The sequence below is a fragment of the Achroia grisella genome, unplaced genomic scaffold (genome assembly GCF_030625045.1).
Source record: "Achroia grisella isolate CSIRO2021 unplaced genomic scaffold, CSIRO_AGI_Agris_v1 utg4142, whole genome shotgun sequence".
Classification (NCBI taxonomy): domain Eukaryota; kingdom Metazoa; phylum Arthropoda; class Insecta; order Lepidoptera; family Pyralidae; genus Achroia; species Achroia grisella.
This window is the reverse complement of record NW_026712849.1, coordinates 413,173-424,586: the sequence shown is the minus strand read 5'-3', so window position 1 is coordinate 424,586 and position 11,414 is coordinate 413,173. Positions and strand designations below refer to the sequence as shown.

Genomic DNA, 11,414 nt, shown 5'->3' with positions numbered 1-11,414 from the left:
ATAGACAGAGTTACTTTCGCATTTATAATTTTAGTAAGGAGAAAACTTTACAACCCCTTTTGAGTTCCTCATTTGGTCGATACTAGTCAGGTAAACAGCAAGACGTCTGAGAATCCGTTTCATTAGACATCAACGCAGTACTCAAACTAATGTGGATGGATGTAAAGGGAGGGGACGCCCTAAGAAAAGATGGATGGATTGTGTGAAAGATGATATGAATAAAAGAAGAGTATGTTTAGATATGACGACTGATAGAGAGCAGTGGAAGAGAATGACATACTGCGCCGACCACAAATAATGGGATAAAGGCAAGGCAATGATGATACTAGCTACTCGCCCCGGCTTTGCACGGGTTCTATATAAACCTTCCTCTAGAATCACTCCATCTATTAAAAAAACCGCTTCAAAATCCGTTGCGTAGTTTTAAACATTTAAGCATACATAGAGACGGACAGACAGAGCCGCGACTTTGTTTTATACTATGTAATGATAGTTAAAATTTAAGATATTTTAATTAACGTTACGTTGCTAGTTTCTTTTATTTTATTCCTCTTTTATAATAGTTAATTTGACAGTTTCGATTTAGCACTCCGCTTTACTTTCGTTACTCGCAGGTTCGTAAACTTCGATGGTCCCAGGTTCGACTCGCACGATGCAAACATTTATATTCCTTAGTACGATCTCGGTGATCTACAGGTTTACCACACTGCTTTACTTTTGATGGTCGCGGGTTCGATTCCTCGCACGATGCAAATATTATATTCATGAGTATGGTTGTTTACATTGGTGTGGCTGTTTTCTATGTATATTATCTTACAAGATCTGTTTAATGTAGGACTAGATGGAGCTGTGTGAATTGTACTAGGCTATTACTTTTGACGATATTGGCAAGTATAGAAAATATTAAGTATACACATTTATTAAAGTTATCGGCCTCGGTGGTCTAGCGGGTTAATACTCCGCTTTACTTCCGATGGTCGCGGGTTCGATTCCTCGCACGGCGCAAACATTATAAGTACGATTGTTTGTGTCAGTCTGGGTGTTTTCTATATACAGTATGTTACGAAAAAAAATGAAAATATCTATGTATTTATCAGTTATCTAGTATCCATAACATAAGCTATAGTTAGCTTAACTTGGGTCTAGATGGCGCTGTGTGATTTGTCCTGAGATTATTATATTATATGTTATTATTATTCAGATTTTTTATAAAATAGTATTTACACATTTAAGATTAAAAAATAAAATTTAAATCATTTATTCATATAAACAATTTATAAATATCTATACACTTAAATTTTTACGATTTTGTTGCCATTCAATTACTATGACGTCACGCTTGAACCCGCATTATGCAGTCAAGTCAGATAACACCCTTGGTACTTATAATTTGTTGATACTAAGATACCATCTAAAATCGTGCGTGTAGCGACTACATTCTCAACCTATATACTACGGGTGCGGTCGCCAAGGCAATCGGCGTAACTTATCAAATACCTACAGATTGCAGAGCTAGAGGTGTAAATCATGTTAGCGAGCACTGTAGTATAGAAATTATTATTATTAAGATATTATGCAGGTATATTTTATGGTAAAATATAAATATGTCTTCACTATTGAAGCCATATATAAGATATATAAGTTAGTGAGAAGCTTTATCAAATTCAAATTAAAAAATCATTTATTCATGTAGGACATTTTAGCCGCTTATGAACGTCAAGTTTTTTACATTATACTTTTAATTTTTTCCCCTACCGTCCAGTTCGGTATATAGATCCAATTGAGAAGAACTGGCAAGAAACTCAATTGAATTACTTTTTTTTTAAAGCCAGTTTATTTACAATGTATATTTATATAGGTGTCTATGTCTAACATTAAATGAAAATCAAGTGCATGAACAACTATTGCCATGCACGCTCGTCATTCAAGTAATCGTTTAGTGAGTCTTTGCTCAGTAAATATGATTTAACAGATGTTTTGAATTTATTTAAGGGTAATTCCAATATATTCTTTGGTATCTTATTGTAATTTTTTGTACCTATTCTCATAAAAGACCTATTGACTTTTTCTAAACGATACTTGGGGACAGCAAGTTTGTCTTCAAATCTTTTTATCAACTGTCGACATAATGGTAAAATATTTGATATGTACTACTTTCTCAGATAGACACCTATATGTATTTTTTGATGTCGAATCATAAAAAAAAAAAATTTTTTTTGATAGAGTAACAAACAAGCATATACACTAAATATTGCGTTTATAATAGAACTAGCTACTCACCCCGGCTTCGCACGGGTGTACATGTATTATACATAGAAACCTTCCTCTTGAATCACTCTATTTATTAAAAAACGGCTTCAAAATCCGTTGCGCAGTTTATAGATTTAAGCATACACAGGGACAGACAGCGACAGCGACTTTGTTTTATACTATGTTACTAGCTACTCGCCCTGGCTTCGCACAGGTGTACATATATTATATTGTATTATACATATAAACCTTCTTCTAGAATCACTCTACCTACCGATTCAATATCCGTTGCGCAATTTCATAGATTTAAGCATGCACTTCTATTGGCGTTTCTAGATTATCACCAATTTCTCAAGACACACACACATACACTCACACTCACACACACACACACACACACACACAATTACACCAACCTACTTAAATTGTAATATATCAAAACAAACTCACTTAAAGTACACCTCAATATGGAAGAGGACTTTGACTGAGAAAATACCTGTGTTTCAGGAAATAGAAAACACAGGTATTTTCTATACCTACCTCAGAATACAGGGACTTCATAATTAATTTGTATTTGTAAAAAAAAAAATATTAGACAATAAAGATATTATACATAGGGCTGTCCCTACAGTGACAGCGACTTTGTTTTGTACTATGTAATGATTAAGATATATTTATTGTATTTCTTATGATCGTATTTATAATAGTTTGTTTTGTTATTGTAATAGATACTATAGTGAACTAACGTAAATCTGCAGAATAACGTCGTGCAGAATAATTCTTGTCAGTCTTTCTGTATTTCTTCTTTTACAGTTGGAATTTCTAGATATGTATGTACTTCAATGTTTTTTATGAACCAATGAGCTCTGGCTATGGTTTTTAAATGTTACAAGTTAATTTATAAATTAACATGAGTAAAACTTACATGTGCAATGGCTGCCTTCTATAAATTATTATATACTTTAATATACTGTAATATATATTAAGAAACATTGTAAATATTCACATTATAGAATTATAGAATTATATATGTATATATATATATATAGCTTGTTTACTTAGAACCAGTTCCTGTGATATACTGCCTCGTGGTCACGATAATATATTTATATATTATTTTTATTTATTTATTTCAATCAACTGGGCCCATATCATAAATACCTTACAGACTAACATACATATGAAATAATATTTTAAAACTAATATATTGATTGACGACCTCCGTGGTCTAGCACACCGCTTTACGTCCGATGGTCGCGGGTTCGATTCTTCGCACGGCACAAACATTCATGAGTATGATTGTTTGTATCGGTCCGGGTATTTCTATGTATAATATGTATGTATTTACGAAAAAAATATCTATGTATTTGTATCAGTTGTCTAGTATCCATAACACAAGATTTAGCTAGCTTAACTTGGGTCTAGATGGCGCTGTGTGAATTGTCCTGAGATTATTATTATTATTATATTATATGTCTTTAATACCATTTTTCTATAGCCTTACTGGGCACTTGATATGACACGACGAACTTAACTACACATATAAATACAATTGGAGTGTCTGTTTGTAATATTGAAATAACCGTTTTTTACTACATGCATATGAAAATAAATACGGTAAATATACCAAAATAACAATTTTTACAATTTTTGTCTGTCTGTCTGCTGTCTGTTTGTTTGTTCCGGCTAATCTCTAAAATGGTTGGACCGATTTTGACGGGACTTTTTTTAGCAGGTACACGCTAATGTAATAAGGAGTAACTTAGGCTGTTTTATTTCAGCAAAAATCAGTTAAGTTCCACGCAGACGAAGTCGCGGGAATAGTTAGGTAATAATTTAATAGAATTAAAAATAGATGGAAAGAGAGGAAGGGGAAGACCGAGACACAGCTATATCAAGCAAGTTAAAGAAAAAGTTGGAGTCGTGTCGTATCAACAGCTAAAAAGACTGATAGAAGATCATGGAAGGTGGCGGGAGCTCCACCGATAAGAGCACAGCTCTTAAATTATAATTTTTATTATTGTTGTATTTTGCCCAACTAAACAATAAGGGTACCTAATTAGTGAAGATGTCCAGACAAGCTGCTTCTGCGGGCGCACTCGACCGTTGAATCATGAAGACATCATACACGGTAATTTCACTGTCATATTCCACTGGCTTCCAACCGGAACACGACAAGAAAGCTACTCGGCTACAATATCATAGACAAGACTGACGGCCTCGGTGGTCTAGCGGTTATGTACACCGACTTACTTCGCGATGGTCGCGGGTTCGATTCCTCGCACGGCACAAATTGTGTTCAAGAGTATGATTGTTTTTGTCGGTCTGGGTGTTTTCTATGATAATACGTATGTATTTACGAAAAAATATATATGTATTTGTATTAGTTGTCTAGTACCCGTAACACAAGCTTTAGCTAGCTTAACTTGGGTCTAGATAGCGCTGTGTGAATTGTCCTGAGATTGTTATTATCCTGAGATTATTTATGCCTATATTTAGAAAAGCTTCTACTTTAAACCTTTAGTTTTTATATATAAAATTTGTAATTATTTATATAAAAAAAAACATCAATTCAAAAGAGCAACACCCAAGTTTCTTGTTCATTCTTCTTGTAATGAATCTACGTTCCGAATGAGTGGTATATTAAAAAATATGACTATTCAAAAGTGCTTGTAATGAGTTTATTTGAATAAAGATTATTTTATTATTTCTTGTGTCACATGTTTCGTGTTTATACTCCTCCGAAACGGCTTGACCGATTTTGATGAAATTTTATATGTATATTTAAAATGTTGCATTAAAAAATACATACAACCGTAAATTTACAGCCTCCTAATATCAACCCCTATTTTTTAATTCGGATTTTAATTTATATGGCAAAATAGCGTTTGCGGAATCCGCTAGTAAGTATATAAAGTTGTCCGATGTATATAGAATAATGAAGCTACGCTAGCTAACATTTTTTTTTTGTAAGTATGAATAAAAAACACCTAAACCGATACAAACAATCATACTCATGAATACAAATGTTTGTATGGATATGAACCCGCGAACATCGGACGTAGAACGGTTTAATTCCTGGTGAATTTGTCACGATGGGCTAACTGACGTGACCTCATGTTCATCTTATCATCCTTCACTGGTGCCCCGCCAGCGTAAACCGTTAGCGCAGGCGAGTGCACCATTCCATTATTATCCATAAAAAAAACTATAAATTATACTCAATATTTGCACAAGGAAACACAGTAAATATTTCCTAGTTTTGACATCAACTACATTATTTAGTTGTTACCGGGTCCAACTAAATAACTAGGAAATATGGGCTCCCTGTGTTTCCTTTCCTTTCGTGAATACAAATATTTGCACAAGGTTTCCACACCTTCTCGAATCAACTAAATTGGTTAGTTGTATAGTAAAATACTCAGCAGGTGTTTAGTGATGTAGCTATCTTTATCTGCTCAGCTGAGATGGCGACACGCCGGCCGGTGATTTATCTCTGCGTGCGCCCGCGCACCGGTGTCACTTGTCATCTGCACCACAGATAGTGCTGTGGCACGACATGATCTGCAACATCTGCATACATTGTTACGTCACTAGAGAGTGGTAATTACGGAGTGAATCACTACATAGTATAAAAAAGTCGCAGTCGCTGTCTGTCCGTTCACAGCGCCATCTAGACCCAAGCTAAGCTAGTTAAAGCTTGTGTTATGAGTACTAGATTACTGATACATGTCCATAGATTTTTTTTTGCAAATACATACATATTATACATAGAAAATACCCAGATACAAACAATCATACTCATGAATACAAATGTTTGTGCCGTGCAAGGAATCGAACCCGCGATCATCGATCGTAAAGCGGTGTGCTAGACCGCTAGACCACCGAGGTCGTCATAAAGTATACATAGACTAAGAATCTCTCCTCCTTTCCAGTTCCATTCAAGATTTTCTCCTAAAATTTTATCTTTCATCTATAAAAAGCAGTGTTACTAGTAAAATAAGCTGTATTTTGTTTACAATAAAGTCCATTTCAATAATTGTACTCATGCCATATCAAAATACGCCGTTACTAATTAATAGTATTACAGTTTATCAGCTCTACGATTATAATCTGTAACAATGCAAGGAATGCTACCTTATCGTCCTAACCCGACAGCATAAACTTTATCTGAGCATAGATTTGTGACAAGACAACACTAATTAACGTAAATAAATGCACGGTCCTACAACTCGCGGCAGGCACCTTTCTAACCGCGACCTTGGGCAGTCATCACGAGCCAGATTAATGTCTCGACGGCGACAGATCGCCGTGATACCACCACTGCGTCCTACTTGCTTCTCGTGGTCAGGTGCGGTACGCACCAGAACGCTACAAGTGATTAAGGGGAAGACATTTTTTTGTTTATGGTGCACCCGCCTGCGTTAATGGTTTACGCTGGTGAGGCACCAGTGGAGGATGATAAGATGAGCAAGGTCATTTAGCCCATAGTGACAAATTCACCAAGAATTTGTCGAGTTAGTTTCCAGGTGGAGCTCAACCTGATATTGCTAGCAATAAGATCATCAGGCCACATTACTAATAATCCCCTTTTCGACAGAAGATAATATTAATGATGATGATTACTGATCCCATTGTCAGCAATAGAATATAAAAAACAAATATAAATAATTATTTATATAAAAAAAATCTGTTCAAAAGAGCAACACACAAGTTTCCTGCTCATTCTTCTTATGATAAGTTTGCGTTCCGAATGAGTGGCAGAATCAAAATATGACTATTCAAAAGTGCTTGTAATGAGTTTATTTCAATATAGATAATTTCTTTTTCCATATCTAATAGAATAGTAAAAGAAGATAGAAATAATAATAGAAAATTCTTTGTTCAAATAAAGTTAAGCACTTTGAAATAGTTATATTTTTTTTTTTAATCAACCACTCATTCTGATAGCTCTCTCGTCACAAGAAGAACGATCAAGAAACTTGCGTGTTGCTCCTTATATTTTAATTGTAACTTTACATTTTTAAGTCGAAATGCATGAAAACAAACTACCAACTAGCACTAATTCATTAGAGTCAATATATTAAATACACAACTAACTGGTTGAGTAACTAAATAAGAGTAAATCAGTCGTAGTGATTAGAGCAGACCAGTCCCTACAAGCAATATACACAGCTAGCTCTGGTCTGGAAAGCTTGATAGAAAGATAAAGTAATATTCGTCATACTGGTTTCACGTTCCGCCATAGGCTGTTAGCTTTGCTAAAAATATTCCTGATGTTAAAAAAACCGGCAGTAAACAAAGAAATGTCGAATGTAGCAATCAAATCAAGTTTATTAATGTCACTAAAATCGATGTCCATCATGATATCCGACAAATGACAGTTGGCTTTTGCAATTGGCAGTTATATAAATTACATTTGTCATATATTAAATGAATCAAATACTCGAAGACAATACACAGATTAAATATTATGTGTCCACAGTATATATATTATCTGATGGATCGCCAACACGAAATATTTAAACTCGTTTGTTATCTAGGTCTTACACTTGGCACTATTAGTAGCTCCGTGACTTAGGTCCAATTAATTTAAGGTTGTTTAATGCTAATTTATTTAATTATGAAGGTGAAAGTAGTTCTATTTATAATGCTGGAATATTATTTACTGCTGGTTTTCATCTCGAGGACATTATAAAAGACGATTAGGTTAATAAAGCCAAAAAGCCTGAAATAGAACTCTATATCAAGGACTCTGGTCAGCATTTGCTTGCCCGTAATGGTCTAAAATCTTGAGGCGAGACGTGCGTCCAGATTGTTAATAAATTGGTAACGATGGTGATCATAATAGAAGAAGCTCAATTTCTGTCTTATTGTTTGCTTAGTTTTTTGGTTTAGTTTTAGCTCTTCAATTTGGATACGTCTTATCTGGAATAAGGACTCTGGCCAACAATTATTTGCCCATAATGGGCTAAATCTTTCTCCCATCGTGATGTTTATTCCGGAAGAAACTCTCTTTCTATCTATTCTGTTCTTTAATTTTTGGTTATACACTTTTAGCTCTTTATGTTTAATACATTTTCTTCCTAATAAAAAGGTATAACTAACCCAAAAGCAAAAAGGTAGAATCTAGAAGGGTTTGTTAATAATAACTGCTGCAATCAGATCGATATACGACCTCCATGTAGGCCTGAAAACTATTATGATAAAGTTCTGCTTATTTCGCCAGTTGGAGTTAACTGCAATGACTTCATCCCAATTATCATCTTATATGGGAGATTCACCATCGAATATATTTAAAAACACCATAAAACTTTCAAGTAAGTTAACTAAACATATAAGGGACGTAAGCGAATTTTACTATTACACATTTTTATCAAACTACATGTCCATTTGGTAATCCAATATTGATCGAGTTTTATCGTATAATCATAACTGATCACCCTTCAACTGTAGCGTGGTGTGAGTGACAGACAGCTGACCGTATCATCACCGCTAATCACTCAATACACCCACAACAAAAGTAAGTGAAGAATGATCACTTTATAATTACAATAGGCTGATAGATTCTCTGTACACACTGCCGTTTCAAATGCATGAATTGATATGGTTGATGATGGAATGGTCGTCTCATTTTGCTCCGAGCTATATTTTGATTGGACGCTTGTAAAAGTTAAAGAATATGACATTTCTTTTTTTTTTTTTTAATAATAATAAAGCAAACCTTAACTTTTAACTAATCCTAAACAAATTTTAATTTTAAGCTCTACTATATGACATTTAAATAGCTATAAGTAATATAATTATTATATATTTTACAAAAAAATAAAAAAGCCAACGGCACGCGGTGTTCCCAGGCGGTCACCCATCCAAGTGCTGACCACGCCCGACGTTGCTTAACTTCGGTGATCGGACGAGAACCGGTGTTTTCAACGTGGTATGGACGTTGGCAATATATTTTGCAAACATTATGTTTACATTTCAAGAATCCAGAAATAATCTGATTTGGTACGATATTTTAAAAAAGTAATGAAACTTGTGTTAAATCTAGTTGTTAATTATGTTTATATTGCTGGCAATTTACCATGAAAGCATTGGTATTAATTCCCGATAAATTCACCTTTATCTATTATACTTCATTACCAACCTGTCATCCTATTCCAATGTCCCGAGAAAAGCATCAGCACAAGCGATCCATAACAAAGTAGTTTATGACTAGATGGCGCTGTATAAATTGTCCAATATTCCTCCTTTATTCCTACTTTCATATTTATATCCCGGCATATAGTGACAATGTAGACAATACGCTGATGGTTCGGTGGCCGGTGACGACTGGTCGGGAGGGCGTGGGTTCGATTCATGAGACCACTGATCGATCACTGTTATGACAGCTCCGATCCGGGCTTACGCGCACCGCTCGTTACCTATTGTTAAAAGTTTATAAGGGTGTATACGATATTATTCACATCGATGTGCGAAATCTATACGTAAAAATAAAATTGGAGTGTCTGTTTGTAATACCCTTAAATAAATTCAAAACATCTGTTAAATCATATTTACTGAGCAAAGCCTATTACTCACTAAACAATTACTTGAATGACGAGCGTGCATGGCAATAGTTGTTCATGCACTGAATTTTCATTTAATGTTAGACATAGACACCTATATAAAAATACATTGTAAATAAACTGGCTTTAAAAAAAAGTAATTCAATTGAGTTTCTTGCCAGTTCTTCTCAATTGGATCTATATATCGAACTGGACGGCAGGGAAAAAATAAAATTATAATGTAAAAATTTGACGTTCATAAGCGGCTATAATGTCCTACATGAATAAATGATTTTTGAATTTGAATTTGAATACTGAAATAACCGTTTTTACTACATGCATATGCATATAAATACGATACATACACCAAAATAACATTTTTTTAAATTTTTGTCTGAAATGGATGGAGGACCGCTCATGGGACACTCACGTCTTTCAGGCGTCTATAGGCTACAGTAACCGTTTAACATCAGATGGGCCGTATGCTTGTTTGCCACCTACGTGGCATAAAAAAACCCTGCTCATATTCTTTTCAAATTTAGTTCCAACGTCTTTATTTTATATCAATTTAGTGTTGTTATTTGAAATGCCACATCCAAGTTCATGTAGGTCTCACCGCGCCATTGTACCGCGGTGTAGGGTAAAGCTCAAAAAGAGGGTAATACTATTGTGTCCGCCACGTCTGAGACGATTGATGGCCGGATTACTGATAACGTCTTATTTAATTTTGATAACGTTTCCGAGCTATAGCGGGTTCGAATTTAATAACCGAAAATATGAACATTACACACACACACACACACACATACACATATATACATATACATACACATACATACACACGTAGAACAATTACAAAAAATCATCTTATATTATTTATATACTAGATGAAAACCCAGCTTCGCTCGGGTGAAATGTGGGTAGATATTTCTGTAGTCATCGGTTCTCATGGAATATTAAAAGTAAATAAATATAGTAAATAAAAAGTGTAAAAGTTTTTATACAAATATTTTTTATTTTTTTGTAAAACTTTAACTTAGGCTTAAATTGGCTTGTATCCAGATCGTAAAACAATTTAATAAAAAAAAATTGCCAAATTTGTCACGCAATCGGCCAATTTCAGGTTTAAAGAAAAAACACATACTCTTTTATCGTAAAAAAGTGTCAAAAACAATATTTTCGCAAAACGTCAACGACCGAAGAAAAGGCTAGTGACATGAAAAGATGGCGACTGCGGTTTGTTTGTCAGTGTCATTAGAATTTAACAAAATACTCCATAATCCGAATTTTGCGGATATATGTTCGACTCGAAATCAATATTTTTTATGTGTTTTTATGTGTATGTTACTCACATAAGGTTTCGTTCGAGTCTACCGTACCGCTTGACGAAATTATTAATATAGATATGGTTGGCAACATGGCTGACACTAAACATTTGCTATGACAGTTAACTGTCACGGCGCTGGTATTCTGTGCCTGCCATTAGTGACATCACGTACAGCTCTTAGATTTTTTTTTTATTTTATTTATCCTTAATGGAAAATCAAAGAGTCTAAGCCCATACAGCCATTGTCTGTGGTATCATTTCTGTATTTTAAATTCTTTTTCCTTCTTCAG

The 11,414-nt window shown here is 34.4% G+C and overlaps 1 non-coding gene across 1 annotated transcript; it reads right to left on the bottom strand.

The window, feature by feature from the left end:
* Positions 1-9,082: 9,082 nt before the first annotated feature.
* On the bottom strand, positions 9,083-9,201 carry LOC131844850 (5S ribosomal RNA). Its single transcript, XR_009357605.1, has one exon. It is a non-coding gene; the product is annotated as a 5S ribosomal RNA (ribosomal RNA).
* Positions 9,202-11,414: the final 2,213 nt, after the last annotated feature.